This window comes from Lactuca virosa, chromosome 3, assembly GCF_052849685.1.
Source record: "Lactuca virosa cultivar CGN04683 chromosome 3, Lactuca_virosa_CGN04683_v6, whole genome shotgun sequence".
Classification (NCBI taxonomy): domain Eukaryota; kingdom Viridiplantae; phylum Streptophyta; class Magnoliopsida; order Asterales; family Asteraceae; genus Lactuca; species Lactuca virosa.
In genome coordinates this window covers 69,488,766-69,505,257 of record NC_136428.1, presented here as the reverse complement: position 1 = coordinate 69,505,257, position 16,492 = coordinate 69,488,766, and positions in this window count along the sequence as shown.

Below are 16,492 nucleotides of genomic sequence, written 5' to 3'. Positions count from 1 at the left end.
GATCCCTGGCCGTGGTAAGCTTGGGTTTGCAGCAAATTGGTTGTTGGATGATCGGAAGGATTGGGAATTCTATTCAAGCACTGAGCTGCGAGGTATTAGTGGAATCAAAGTGGGGGAGAACCCTCCGAGTATTCAAGGGCAGGAGCATGCAAATCCAAAATGAGTAAGCGACCTCTGAAAAAGAAAGGAAGTAGCACGGCGACTGATGGATCAAGGAGCACAGGGTTGGGAGTTTGAGAAACTTCCCAACATGGAGTTCATGTCTTCGAGCTGGTTGGTAACTAGTCTGGGAAAATCAGGTTGGAGGAATCGCATGTAGGACTCGAGTGAGTCGGAATGTAGATTGCGAGAACGTTCGACATGGGATGCTTTCGGATTAGTAGTCAGTGACAGAGACAGCATGGGGAGCATGGTAGGACTGCGGGATAGCCGCAGCATTCCCCATCAGCGAGTTAGTGAGGGAAGTGATGTAAGACTGCGGGTAAGACGTAGCATTCATTAGCAGTATAGTTAGTGGAGTGCGGACGGAGGCCCGTATCTCCTAGTGATCAAGGTAGAGATCAGTAAAGGGTAGTTTGTTGAGAATAGTATGGAGTTAGCCTGCGTAGCCCTAGAGAGGTGAGACTTTGGGAGAGGCCGCTCCAGGATACAGTTGGGTGAGACTCGTGGGCGAGGCCCGTATGTGAGTAGCAGTATAGGTGAGACGTGAGAGCAAGGTTGCTCAGTAATATGGTTTTGGGTGAGACCCGTGGGCGAGGCCCATGAGATTATAGTAGCACAGATGGGACCTGGTAGGGACCTTAGGGTCAAGTTAGGGGATCGAGGATCCCAGGACTTGTAGCGCCAGAGTGGCAGAGTAGATGGAGCAGTATTAGATAGCCGAAGTTTCTTCGGAAGTCGCTGGGAGCGACTAGGAGATTGTGTTGGGAGTAGCTGTTGGATATAGTGTCTAAGTCCATAACTATATTTGGTATGTACTTGACCCGACCCGGCATGGTCCATTTGGGTTGCACTTCACCCGAACAATTTATGGATAATCGTTTGAGAATAGTATAAGTTATGATTTATTAATATATTATAAGTCCTAATATATTAATATAAAATCATATTATTTAATTAGTATTGATCTATAATTAATTTAGAATTAATTTAGAGATCAAAAGTATGACTAATTAAATATAGGCTCTTGTATTTATATAGTGTGGGCTAATGCTTATTTGGAATGGGCTAGGCTTGCATGGAAAGTCCATGGATACTCCATGGAGCTTTAACCCATAGATCTCATGGAAATGAAAAGACATGGGTATTAGGGTTTACATGGATGTAACCATAATCCACCACACTATATAAAGGAGGCTTTGGTTCTTGAAATTGTACTAGTTGATGTGTGTAAACCAAGAGGGCCGATTTCAAGAAGTTTGTGACTATTCTCTCAAGTTTCCAAGTTTGTGGTGATTTTTGACTTCCATTTGAGGCATCCACATTATTGGTGCTAGGCTCTCAAACTCCAAGCAATCAACTACTACTACAAGGTAAGTAATTCTACTAGTTTTATTTGATTCAAGTATCCCATGCCATGCTAGTTAGGATAAGAACCTTGGAAAAATAATTATTTGCATGTATCTTAGTCAAAAATAGATCCAAGGTTTCTTGGGTTGCATGTACACCATAGGAGTGTTAGAATGCTCAAAATCCATCAGTGGTATCAGAGCATGGTTTGTTTATTTGATACTTGATGCAAAAAAAAAAAAACTTGAAAATCGAAGTTTTGTTCAAAAGCTCGTATCAAAATTTCAAGTTTTGTATATGTACTTACGATTCTTGAAATTTTTGATATGAACATTCATAAACATATGAGTTTAGAAGATCATAGAAATTATGTGCTAATAATTGATTAGATTAATTCTTGATCTTTATGTGTTTTAATGGAGTCCATAACTAGTTCTTAAGTTATGGATAACCAAAAGTCACATTTATAAATAACCATTAAAAGAACAATAGGTTACAAAAAATGAAGAGTCTTCATTTTTAATAACCATTAACTCATAAGTTATGAGAAATAAAAAGTTTTGAAAGTTTACAAAACTTGCCCTCAAGTTTTGGAACATGTAAAGTCATATTAAAAAACTTTAGTTCCAACCCCTAGAATTTTAAAAGTTAAAATTCAACCCTTATACTTTATAATATTATAAGTTTAATAATATTTATATATGTATAAGATCAAGTCGTCTTACCGCTAGTACGCCTCATTCACGAAGCCGGTATATAAGGGGGGTATAAGGTTGTTGCCTATAAAATGGCAACTTAATGGGTGTCCACTCTCACCCACCGCTTCCTTGATCGGTGGAGGGTCGTTAGCCGAACGGGTAGGACAAGGACTTATAAATTCTCATTAAAAGTATAATGATAATAGTAAAGTAACTAAACTTTATTGAATTCCCAATCTTAGTTATTTTAGGAAAATGTGAATAAGGTGCTAATCCATGAAATTACACTTTACACTTTGTTTAAGTCGTTAGTGGAGCGTGTGTGGTTAACCGGCACACTAACTTGAACTTAACAAGGTAGGTAAATGGTGACTTACTGTTTATCATAGTATCGATGGAGCGTGTGTGGTTAACCGGCACATCGATTGAGGGGTAATACAATAAGGGTACCAAGTAATTTGCATGGTTACTTCACACCTTGTTTTGTGATCCTCGGCATCCCAGTCACAAAACTTGAAGAGCACACTCGAGATTGAAACATGCCATTGAAGAAAGTTCAATGAATCTCAAAGAATCTAGGAGTTTCTAAACCAATTAAAACCTAATTAAATATTTCGTTTTTCATGGTGGAAATTGGTGAATCGTCATTCACCTACCTTCAAATATCTTATAGCTTAGATTACGACATCCCTCTTCTAAGTTATAAAATATTGTGTTGGGTCCTAGCCTTAATATTACATTTGAGTGTTTTGTTAAGGACTATCTCTATATCCAACACTAATCTATTCCCTCTTCTTTTCAGATGTCTTCCAATAACAATGCTTCTGGCTCAAACCCTACTAGCTCCTTCTCTCTCATGAATCTTTGTGGGAGAGTCATCTTTGATGGGTCCAACTTTACAGATTGGATCAGAAACATCAGGATGGTCACTCGGTATGAGAACAAAGAATATGTTCTCGACAAGGAGCTGAAGGTACCCGAGCCAACTGCTACTCCTGAAGAGCTTGCTGAATATGAGGTACATGAAAGAGATGCTACAAAAGTGGCATGCATCATGATGACCACCATGACAGCCATGCTCCAAAAGTCCTATGAGGACTATTATCCTTTTGAGATGCACCAGGACTTGATGGACCGCTGCCATCAAAGTGCTCGTCATGAGCGATATGAAATAATCTCGTCCATGATAACAACCCGAATGAAGGATGGTGAACCCATCACGGGCCACATGCAGAAAATGCAAAGGTATGTGGACCGTTTACTGAAGCTGAATGTGAACTTCCCTGAGGAGTTAGCAATAGACATCATTTTACACTCCTTGACATCGTGTTATGATCAATTCTGCATGACATATCACATGAACAAGGAAGAAGTCACCCTCAGCAAACTTCAAGGACTCTTGAAGACCGCCGAAAGTGGTCTAAAGGGTAAGTCGGTTGTTACTACTCCTACTCCTACTCCAACTGCGGCCAATGTCTTGGCAATCGGGCATGGCAAAGGGAAGAAGAGAAAGAACCCTTCTAAGGGTACCAAGGGTAAGATCCTTGAAGGCTCATCTTCAAGCAAAACCAAGAAAGGTTTTGTCACTCCTTCTGCTAACCCTAATGAGGCTGAATGCTTCTATTGCCATGAAAAGTCGCACTGGAAGCGAAACTGCCCAAAGTACCAGCAAGATTTGAAGGATGGGAAAGTAAAACCCAACCATGTAGGTATATACACTATATTGTCTAATAACTCACCTCATTCTAAGTCTTGGGTCCTTGATACAGGTTGTGGTATTCACATATGTTGTGATTTGCAGGGACTAAAAAGAAGTGAGAATGTGGAGCAGGGAAAGATAAACTTGATCATGGGAAACAGGAAAGCTTCACCTGTCACCAAGATAGGAGTTTATTCCTTAGTGCTAAATAGTGGGTTTACATTAGATTTTAATAAATGTTATTATTCGCTAGAAATGGCAAGAAATGTTATTTCCTTTCATGCATTGTATAAACAAGGTTTTACCTTTTATTTTGATAATAATAATGGTAGTATTGATGCTTTCTTTAATAATGTTCTTTATTTTAAAGCATTACCTTGTGATGGCGTGTATGAAACTGTATCTGTTGTAGATAATCTAGGAAATAATGTATTGTGTATTAACTCTTCCACTAGCTTAGATAAAGCATCCTTATGGCATTGTCGTCTTGGACATGTAAGCAAGAAACGCATAGGCCAACTCCAAAAGGATGGAGTCTTGGAGTCATTTGACCTAAAGTCAGATGATAGTTGTGAATCTTGTTTGCTTGGTAAAATGACAAAGTCACCTTTTACTGGCACTTGTGCTAGGGGTGAAGGTTTGTTGGACCTCATACACACGGATGTGTGTGGACCCTTCAGAACCGCCACAAGAGATGCTAATCGGTTCTATGTGACTTTTACAGATGATTTTAGTAGATATGGATATGTCTACCTAATCAAGCATAAGTCAGAAACCTTTGAGAAATTCAAAGAGTTTAAGCAAGAAGTGGAGAATCAGTTGGGCAGGAACATTAAGATGCTTCGATCCGATCGTGGTGGTGAGTATCTTAGTACTGAGTTCCTTGACTATCTTAAGGAATGTGGGATTGTCTCACAATTGACACCTTCTAGGACACCACAGTTGAATGGTGTATCTGAGAGGCGTAATCGGACCTTGTAGGACATGGTTCGTTCCATGATGAGTTGAGCTTCGCTACCAATCTCATTTTGGGGGGTATGCCTTAGAGACTGCCGCCCATATCCTTAATCTAGTCCCTACAAAGAAGGTTGCCAAAACACCTCATGAGGTGTGGACTGGAAAAGTTCCCAATCTAGACCACATCAAGATTTGGGGTTGCGAGGCTTTCATGAGACACGAGACTCACGATAAGCTCGAACCCCGAAGCGAAAGGTGTATTTTCATCGGCTACCCACAGAAATCCTTTGGTTACATCTTCTACAGACCCAGTGATAATGTGGTCTTTGTAGCAAGAAGAGGATTCTTTCGAGAGAGAGAATTCATGAGCCAAGGAGACAGTGGGAGACAAATTGACCTTGAGGAAATTCAAGAGTCAAGTGGTGAAGGAACCTCAAACCCTAGCCCTCAACCTGAGGAGGAAAATCCTGTTGAGCCGACTGAAGAATCTATACCTCTGAGGCGTTCCACCAGAGTTAGGAATGCACCTGAGCATTATTATGGTTTTCATATTACTGCAGAAGGTGAGACACTTATCAGTGATAACACACTGGTAAATCTGGATGAGCCTAACAGCTACACGGAAGCCATGGCAGGCCCTGAGGCTGCTAAATGGAAAGAGGCTATGGATAGTGAGATACAGTCCATGTATGACAATCAAGTTTGGAACTTGGTTGACAATGTACCTGATCGTAAGATACTTGGGTGCAAATGGATCTTCAAGAAGAAGACCGACATGGATGGTAATGTACACACTTATAAGGCACGACTGGTTGCAAAGGGTTATTCTCAAACTCCGGGAGTTGATTATGATTAGACCTTTTCACCAGTGGCCAAGATTAAGTCTATTAGGGTTCTGTTAGCCATTGCTGCATTTCATGATTATGAAATATGGCAAATGGATGTCAAAACCGCTTTCCTTAATGGAAACTTGGCTGAAGATGTTTACATGGTTCAGCCAGAGGGTTTTGTCAGTACAGAGTACCCCAGTAGAGTGTGTAAGCTCGAGAAATCCATTTATGGATTAAAACAGGCACCTCGCAGATGGAATCTTTGCTTTGATGAGAAAGTCAAAGAATTTGGCTTTTCAAGGAGTGAAGATGAATCTTGTGTCTATATCAAGGCTAGTGGGAGTATAGTCAGCTTTTTGGTACTGTATGCGGATGACATACTACTCATAGGAAATGACATCCCAACCCTGCAGGAAGTAAAGTCCTGGCTTGGGAAGTGTTTCACTATGAAGGACCTTGGAGAAGCTGCCTATATCCTAGGGATAAGGATTTTGAGAAACAGGAGTAAAAGACTAATTGGACTTAGTCAAAGAACCTATGTGGACAAAGTGTTGAAAAGGTTCAACATGCATAACTCCAAGAAAGGAGAGTTACCCATCCAGAGTAACGCCAGATTGAGTAAGACACAAAGCCCTAGTACTGAGGCTGAGATAGCAGAAATGAGTCGAATACCTTATGCTTCAGCTGTAGGATCGATCATGTATGCTATGACGTGTACTCGACCTGATGTAGCCTTTGCTTTGAGCATGGTTAGCAGGTATCAGGGGAACCCTGGCAAGGCACACTGGACTGCGGTAAAGAATATCCTCAGTGAGGACTTGAGAGTTATAGGGTACAGTGATGCTAGCTTTCAGACTGACAGGGATAATTTCCGCTCTCATTCGGGCTGGGTCTTTATTCTAAACGGAGGGGCAATTACTTGGAAAAGTTCCAAGCAGGAGACAGTGGCTGATTCCACTTGTGAATCAGAGTATATAGCAGCAAGCGAGGCAGCAAAGGAGGCTATATGGCTAAAGAACTTCATCGGAGACCTTGGAGTTGTACCAGCTATAAAGGAGCCAATGGAGATTTTCTGTGACAACAATAATGCGGTTGCCTTAGCCAAGGAACCAAGAGATCATGGGAGATCCAGACACATTGACAGAAAATATCACTTCATCAGACATCGAATAGAAGAAGGAATCCTCGTGGCAAAGAGGGTATCATTGGATGAGAACCCATCAGATCCCCTCACGAAGGGACTGACTCGGGCTAAGCATCTCCAGCATGCTCGGAGCATAGGGCTGAAGGATGATATTAGTTTTAGTAGTTAGATAATCTTGAAATTTGTAAAATTTAATTGACATTTGATGATAAATAAAAGCTGTTATTTATGAGTAAAGTGTTGCTATCTCTTGTCAATCGTTTACTATTATTTCTTTTTGCATGTTTTGACTTCCAGAATAATTATGTTATGGTATATATCATATTATTCAAACTCTCCACAGTCAGTCATATGTTGGAAGTAGATATGAATCAAGACTGTCATGGGTTGGTTTGTAGAGGTCTAAGATGTTAGACAAAGCGGGGCTACAACACTCATGAGTGCTCATAAGTTCTGAGTATTGGATTCAACCCACGCTCACTTGTATCACTTCATGGAATTTATCTCGAGTGATCGTGAGACGGTAATATCGTATAAGTCTTCAAACCTAGAGATATGATTTGTTGCCTATGAGTTGATTATGCATTGATTGCACGAAAACGCATTGGTAACTCGATGTTATAAACCGTGCCTTTGTGTGTAGTTCAACAAATAGTAGAGCAAACATATGAGTTGAAGTTTATCTGTTCCTTCTAGGATTAGAAGCGATATATGGGCCCCTCGATGATTTTGTTTTGACCTATGTACCGGGCCCGATCAGAACTAAATTGATGTGTTCAGTTAAGTTCTATGTCAAACAAATCGGAAATCGGGAAACAAATGTTGGACAATAAGCAAGACCATGTTCCATGTATTTGTCCGGCTGATATCTAGAACAGAGGATTATATGATCACTTATCTAAAATGGCGCTTCATAGTTCAACAGAGTTTAAAGAGCTACGATTGCTGATCGGTTCCTGAAGTCATACTTGCAACTATAGTTATTAGACTTATCTAAGTGGGAGACTGTTGGATATAGTGTCTAAGTCCATAACTATATTTGGTATGTACTTGACCCGACCCGGCATGGTCCATTTGGGTTGCACTTCACCCAAACAATTTATGGATAATCGTTTGAGAATAGTATAAGTTATGATTTATTAATATATTATAAGTCCTAATATATTAATATAAAAGCATATTATTTAATTAGTATTGATCTATAATTAATTTAGAATTAATTTAGAGATCAAAAGTATGACTAATTAAATATGGGCTCTTGTATTTATATAGTGTGGGCTAATGCTTATTTGGAATGGGCTAGGCTTGCATGGAAAGTCCATGGATACTCCATGGAGCTTTAACCCATGGATCTCATGGAAATGAAAAGACATGGGTATTAGGGTTTACATGGATGTAACCCTAATCCACCACACTATATAAAGGAGGCTTTGGTTCTTGAAATTGTACTAGTTGATGTGTGTAAACCAAGAGGGTCGATTTCAAGAAGTTTGTGACTATTCTCTCAAGTTTCCAAGTTTGTGGTGATTTGTGACTTCCATTTGAGGCATCCACATTATTGGTGCTAGGCTCTCAAACTCCAAGCAATCAACTACTACTACAAGGTAAGTAAGTCTACTAGTTTTATTTGATTCAAGTATCCCATGCCATGCTAGTTAGGATAAAAACCTTGGAAAAATAATTATTTGCATGTATCTTAGTCAAACATAGATCCAAGGTTTCTAGGGTTGCATGTACACCATAGGAGTGTTAAAATGCTCAAAACCCATCAGTAGCGACCGGTGGGAGTCCGGTAATCCAGATATTGATAGATTAGTGGGGACCAGGGTGGTCTCGATTCATCCGGAAGGCGGATAAGGGACAGTAGAATTTTCAGTTAGTGGCAGTGATGATAAGAGGACTATGGTATAAGACAGCTAATTGACCGAGGGTGCTACGCCTCTCACAGCAGGGTTGGATAATCTCAGAGGGAAGGGTTTGACCCTGTTGCGCAGCTCTCGTCTAAGTCTTAACCGTTGCAGGGATGAATCTTTTACTCGAAGGACTATCTGATCTATTCGCTGGGATGGGTGCTCAGCACTAAATTGTAGTAGTAAGAAGTATTCAGTGTGTACCGGCAGTAGTGGCCAGCTCTGGGAGTGACTGGAGTAATGGATATTGTGAAGGGTATGCCCTTCACAGTGTTAGAAGAGAGGATTAGTTAAGGTATGCTGCCTCGGGAAGGTCAGAAAACGCGCATGGAAAAGGGGGTGAACCCCTAGGATGCCCAGTATAAGTACTTGGGGAGTACCGGAGGATTGTTAGACGAGTAAGTTGCGTTCTCAGAATCGACGGGATTAGAGTGCACCCGAGGGTATTATCTGCAAGGACTAGCTTTAGTTGGAATGATCGGACAGGAAGGCAGTAAGCAGATTGCAGGATAGTTGGCAGTAGCGGACTTCGAGGACGAAGTCTAGTTTAAGTGGGGGAGAGTTGTAACGCCCTGCTCTAAATTACTCAATTATAGACTTTCAGAGGCCAAGGCTAGGGGCGTTCTAGTCTTTTAAGAGTCCTAGAGGTATTATTCGAGAAGGTTTTGGGCCGGGGAGTGTTGTTAGATGTGTAGAGCTTCTCGCCACCCTTCCGTGGATATAAAGTTCATCGGAAACGGATCTAGAATGAAGGAGTTATGACACTTTGAAGATATTGACATTTATGGCCCTTAATGGAAAAGTTGACAAGGCAGTCCTTAGCATGCACAAAGTGCACGCGTGTTTAGCTGGGTACGCCCAGCGTAAGGCTGGTGTACGCCCAGCGTAGCGGGGCAAAAGATCGCGGGTTTTTAAGGCGTACGCCCAGCGTACGCTAACAGCCTCTAAACCCTGTTTTTGGGAGTGCCACTATATAAAGAACATAATGGCTTCAACCCTAGCCCCCATATCAGCCTCCCCAACCTCAGAAGAAACCCAAGAACGTCCCAACCTTCATTTTGTGAGATCTTGACCTTGAAAAGCTTATTTTGGTGGTTTAAAGCTTGGGAGAGAAAAGAAGAAGATTGGCAAGGAGGAACCTTGGAAGCTAGAGCTTATAGATCTGGGATAAGTGTTTCATTTCGGACCTCAACAAGGTAAAAAGTTTTGAGCTTGATGATTATTCTTTTAGATCTCTCTTGGTACAAGTTTATGGACTTTTTGGTCCCAAGAATGGGTCTTTAAGACTTAAGCATGTTTCTAAGACCAGAGTTGCCTCCCTTAGAGTCATATGTGTCCCATAAGCAGTAAAGTTCCAACCTTTAGGACTTATATGAGTTCATGCATGGGTTAAGACCTTCATCCATGGAAATAGATTATGGTTTTTGGAGTTGGGGCTTATGTGAGTCAAGGAACCCATAAAGTAAGCAACTTTATGGTTTAAGACGTGAAATAAGACTTGGATCTGAGTTGGTAGCTTCTGAATCGAGGTATTCAGCTCTTAATAGAGAAAGGACTTAACAGAGCATTACGCCGAGCGTACGTGAAGGTACGCCCAGCGTACACGTCATCGAGCCTGTACGCCCAGCGTATATTGAATTACGCCCCGCGTAACGCTGCCAGTTTGGGCCTTGAGTATTTGGGGCTCGGTGTGGGTTGTGCTTTGGACTTTGGGTCTTTGGGCCTTAGTGGGCCATCAGGAGTCAGGGAATATGGGCCAAGTATGGGTGTTGGGCTTAGGGTAAGGCCCAATAAAGAGATTGGGCCCAATGTAGCAAATTGGGCCATTAGTGGGCTTGGGAAACCTACCTAGGGTTTAGGCTTTTATATATTATGCTTGGGCCTTAGTTATGGACTATATTGGGGTAGGGGTAAAATAGTAATCTTACCCTGAGAAAAGACTATGATATTGAGCTAAGTAATATTATGATCTTGGTAGCTCGGGGAGCCGAAGAAGCAGCAGTCGGGGAATTTCCAGTCAGCAGTAGAGGGTTATCAGCAAGTTCAGCAGTGCAGGTGAGTTTCCCTTTGTGTGGATGGGTCTACGGCCACAATTCCGGCCTATGTAGTTATGAGTAGGAAGACCCGGGGGTTAGCCCTAGGCACCGTATGCTAGTATGATATTCAGGACCAAGGTCTGATAGCGGGCGGGTGCCCAAGGAATGGTTTGCATGATAGAGTATACTTGTTGTCTGTGTGATACATGTATGTGCCTGGTAGGGGGTGAGTGTGGGCGAGGTCTCGTATCTCACCTATAGCAGAGTGTGGACAGTGTTCCATATCTCATTAGCAGCAGAGCATGGGCGAGGCCCAAGTTAGGGAAGGAGTGAGTGTGGGCTGGGCCCGTATCTCAATATCAGTAGGAGTGTGGATGGGGTTCCATGACTCATCAGTAGCAGGACAGGTGCGGGGCCCAATATAGGCGAGGCCTTTAGGACAGGATACAGTAGTGTATGTTAGTTATGTGTTATGCGTTATCTTACATGTTTGTATATGTTTAGCGGGCGAGGCCCAGAGACAGGCGAGGCCTAATAGAAGCAGATCTGTATACCGAGCGAGACTCGATGCCAGGCGGGGCCTGATGTCGGGCGGGGCCCGATGTCGGAGCTAGTCCGATGTCGGGCTAGTCCCGATGCAGCAAGGGCGAGGCCCAGTATGTGATTATGTGTATGGTATGTGGTAGGTTGGGGAACTCACTAAGCTTCGTGCTTACGGTTTTCAGTTTTGGTTTCAGGTACTTCCGGTAGCGGAAGGAAGAGCTCGGGATGATCGCATTGCACACACCAAGAAGTTTAGCCTGGGATGTTTACTCTGATGAAATGAACAAGTGTTTCGAAAAGATACTCTGAATTTTTATAGAACTCTTTTAGTATGTTTGAAATGATTTAATACTATGGTTTAGTTATGACTTAAAAATGAAATTTTCAGACCGTATTTTTGGGATGTTACAATGACTTTAACTTAGCAGAATCATGACTCAAAAATGAAACGCAACGGTCTGCATTTGAAAAATTTTCAATAGCCGTCATGTCAAATTTGAATCAACAAAAGAATTAGAGAAACGCCTCTTAAGTAATTTTGTTGGAATAACATCCCGACCCCAATGTCTCATAATGTATTCTTCGGGAATCTGTTCAATACTGTAAAACTTAAAAATACAGAATATGTGCCTACACAAAAGACTGCCATGTTCAAAATGCATGCAGGTACACTTGAATGAACCATCTATTGTTGAGTGGGCAACCTGAAATATGTATGATAGTAGATGACTATATGTTAGAAATTCTTATTATGTGATTAAAAAGAAATGATTATATAATGAAGTAAGAACATACTTTGTATTGGGTATCCTTTGTAAGACAATCTTAAGGGTATTCCTCAAGTTTTTCATCAACAAGATGACTTGTTGGTTGCATTGTGCTTATGTTCTTTTGCTTCTCCAAAACAATAATTGTGTCAACACCATTACAAGAAGTAACACTCGTTTGGAAAAAAGTCTTTTCAAAATCTGAAATCTCTTTTTGAACCTGATAAAATATTTTACGAGTGTAGACCTTTGAAGCATGTGGTTCGTTTGGACTAGATGTGATGAATCTACGAATAGTTGTGGCGGTGTTGAAATCATTGACAATTTGATTACGTCTTTGATGTTCCATTACACCATCAAAAGTCATCATAAACATTAAAAGATAAGAACCGGTAAGGGTGTTGTTTTGAAATGACCAATTTTGGCCTTCACACAATGATGTAGTTCTTATAAGACCAGACATTGGTATGTCCTTGAAAAATGCAGATATCCCACGTCTCCGCAACCCATACATCTCTTTCACCCACTTGTTATTTGAAATCTTAAACTCATCTAAACAGGATTGCCATGCTTTATCAAAATCATGTGGTTCCAGCTTAGAATTCCAAATTATAGAGTGAAAACGCTTCAAAAAATCTGAATTTGTGGCTAGTTTGTGATGTTATCTGAAGAAAAATACATATATGCCATTATAGTAAAAAATAAAATGTTGATATAAGTCATATAAGATAGACAAATATGATATCATATGTATTTAGAATTATGGTAATTGATTCTATCATAATTGTATTCTAAAATTATGTTAGAATGATGTTAATTGATTCTACCAGAATTATATTTTGAAAGAACGAGATGTATTAAAAAAATAAATCTATTTACAATTTTTTGGTAAATAAAAAATAAATGTTCACCTTATTTGGCAATTTTTTTGTGATATGCCGCATATAAAACCTATATGATGACATGGGAAAAACTTCATTTACAACTTTGTTCAAAGCTGGATCCTGATCTGTGAGAACAAGCTTAGGTTGTTTTATGAATGCTTTCAAGAATTCTCTAAGCAGCCAAGAATAAGAACCACCATCTTCTCTACTCAAAAGTGTAACGCCCGCAGATTCGGGCTAGTCAATTTAGAGAGAATGAGCGTCAAAAATAACTTTTTGATGGAAGATTATTTAGAAGGATTAATCTTAACCAAGTTATAGTATATGTCACAAGGGTTCCGTACATATAAATAACACTGAAATCCGAGTTATAACGAAGAAGTTATGACCCGTCGAAGTTTTACGGCAAAACCGGCACGACACCGGGAATCGTAAAAAGTGAATTTACGATAAATTACCTTCTAGCCTTAGCGATCTAAACGAAAGTCGTAGTATATGTTAAACCGAGAGTGTTCATAAAAAGAACGTCAAAATCTGACTTCGTATGAGGAAGTAATGATTTTTCTAAGATTTAGCATAGTAGTGCACAGCCCGAAATTCGAATTTTAGATCGGTCGATTTTTAACCAAAACAGTCTAAATGAGAATTGAAGATCTCGTTAATAGGAGCTCAACGATAAAAAGACAGTCGAAAACGGAGCTTGTATGCGAAATATATGGATGAAACTTAGTCCCTACTCTTCAAGCGCGGCGAATTCGATATAGTTTTGTAAATCTGAGATAGAGTGAAAATTAGCCGACGGGATCTAAATGAAAGTTGTAGTACTCATAAATACCAACGCGTGGATATAAAGAACGTCGATAATAGAGCTCGTATGTGAAAGATATGGATGAAATTTAGTCCCTACTCTTCGAGCGCGATAAATTCGATACAGTTTTGCAAATCGGAGATAGAATAAGAATTAGCCGACGAGGTCTAAATGAAAGTTGTAGTACTCATAAATACCAACGCGTGGATATAAAGAACGTAGAAAACGGAGCTCGTACGCGGAAGATACGGACGAAACTTAGGGCCTACTCTACGATAAAACCCCTATAAATAAGATATGAACTCGTCATATTTTCTTCTCACCATAAGCCTTTATTTCTCTCTCTAACTTCTCTCTAGACTCCCAAAACCCCTCTAAATACCTAGTAACCTCAAGTTGCTAGAGGAAAGATCCGGAGCACCCGAAGGCTCCGAGAAAAAGAGCTTTTCGGCTCAGAAGCTCTGCTCCAGCGGAACCCGGTTTTTAGCAAAACCCGCTGTAAGTGAGATACGCCTACCCTACTTTAAATATAGATTATATTTAAATATAATATCGTTATTATGAACCTATAAATAAGATTTATCAGTGATTCAAAGTCGTTATACTGATTGATCTACTTACGGGGATGATGTCTAGGCTATGATTTAGTGAGGTGTTTAAAGTGAGATTTCCAAACAGTATACTTCGTATACCAAACAGACCCTACATCCGATATGATCCTAACTGGTTGTTCCTTACTTGATAAATCATGAAGTAGACTCTGAGTTAATGACGATTCTAGACTAATAATTAGTCGCAATAAATATTAGACTAAAATCTAGTGGTAATAATACTAGGTTTCGTCGAAGGAAATCATATTGTTAAGAAGCGAAGCGCTGCTCAAATATCGAGTCATCACTTTAACAAGTGAGTGCATAGTTACTTTCATCTTACACATAGCTATGAAGTATTTTATATAAATTACGTGCTATGTGTGCATATAACTTGTATACTTGCTATCTATGCTGGATGAACGATTTTATACATGTTTTAAATAATTTAAACTGTATATGTATTTTATATCTACGAATATGTTGGGTAAAACATGGGTAGATGAATGATGAGAGATGAAAGATGATATGAGTGAACATTGGCAGCTATACACTTAGTGTCTAACAAATAACATCGGCAACTATGGACTTAGTGCCTATCGAATAAACGTTGGTAGCTATGGACTTAGTACATGTTAGATAGACGTTGGTAGCTATGGACTTAGTACCTATTAGATAAACACTGGTAGCTATGGATTTAGTACCTAATGAATGAACTTTAGCAGCTATGGAATTAGTGCTTTACGAACGAGCATTAGCAGCTATGGACTTAGTGCATGTCATATAAACCCTGAAAGCAATGGACTTGGGAATGAACGAATGCAGGATAGATGACTCTTAGGGTAGACCTTAAGAGTAAGGAAGATAATGGGGATGGGTAATTGGGTTGATTGTTTGATGTTTAAACATAATAATTAAATTATTGTGGGTTGAAAACCCTGTGTACTCACCAGGTTTCCCAACCTGACCCACTCAAGCTTATTTGTATCACAGGTGTCGATATAAGTTACATTACACTGAGAGATTAAAGAGATGTAGATCACTAGTGTAAATGAATGTAAGTTCTGTTTATGCTTATGTTTCTGTATTGACAATGACATCCCAAATGTTTTAAAATGAATAAAAATACATTTATTCGGAAATGCTTTGATAACGTATTTATCATGTTTTACTGGGAACAAATTCTGCAACATTTTTATCAAAAGAAGTACTCTGATTTTTATAAAGCATAAACAAAACCGGTCTTTTCTGGCCGTGAAAAATGGGGATGTCACAAAAAGTCCAGCACCAAAAGTTACACATTTCTTATGGTTATCTATCCCAGTGAACGGTACGAAAAACATATCATATCTGTTTTAAAATTTTAAAATTAATTAATATAATTGGAAGCATTATAAATGTAAAATATACTTATTCATGCTGAATGTGACATCAAGGGATACAACGTCTCCAAAATCATTGTAGTTATACTTACAGTTTTGTTAGCCCAAAAAAGCGCATTCAATTTTTCTGCACGACTTTAAACTCGAAAGAAAAGTTGGGATGTTTTTTTTCCTTTCCAGCATCTTGACAACAAGGAATTTTGCATCTCTGAAACCTATGTAAGAATTAAGATCTCTCGTATTGTTCTTGAAATTGGAAACCAAACCACCTCGAACGTAAGACCCACCCTGAAGTCCGGTATACAATCTATGTGCTCTTGAGGCACCAATATTTTTCTTTGACAAGTTGTGAATAAACATTTCCTGAGAATAATCAAGTTTCCTCTTTGTACGAGACAAAAACATGTTGTTCTTACCAAACAACTCATGAGTATGTTGTTCGACAAAATCATCAACAATATATTTATTAGTACCATGTAGTAGAATAAAAACAATTTTTGCTTTGCATTCACACCTAAATGAGTCGTTCCTTCTTTGAATCTTATTATGTTGAGGGTCTAGAGTATCCACTTTAGCGGTTCTTGGTTTACCTTCCCGATTGCATAGCAAACGTCGTTGTGTGATAATGTCGGATTTCGTTGTTCTAATTGTTCCAAGCCTGACATCAAAACCTGCTTCTGATGCATAATTTTTATACATTGATAATGTTGCACCATATGAATCAACTGTTGAGTT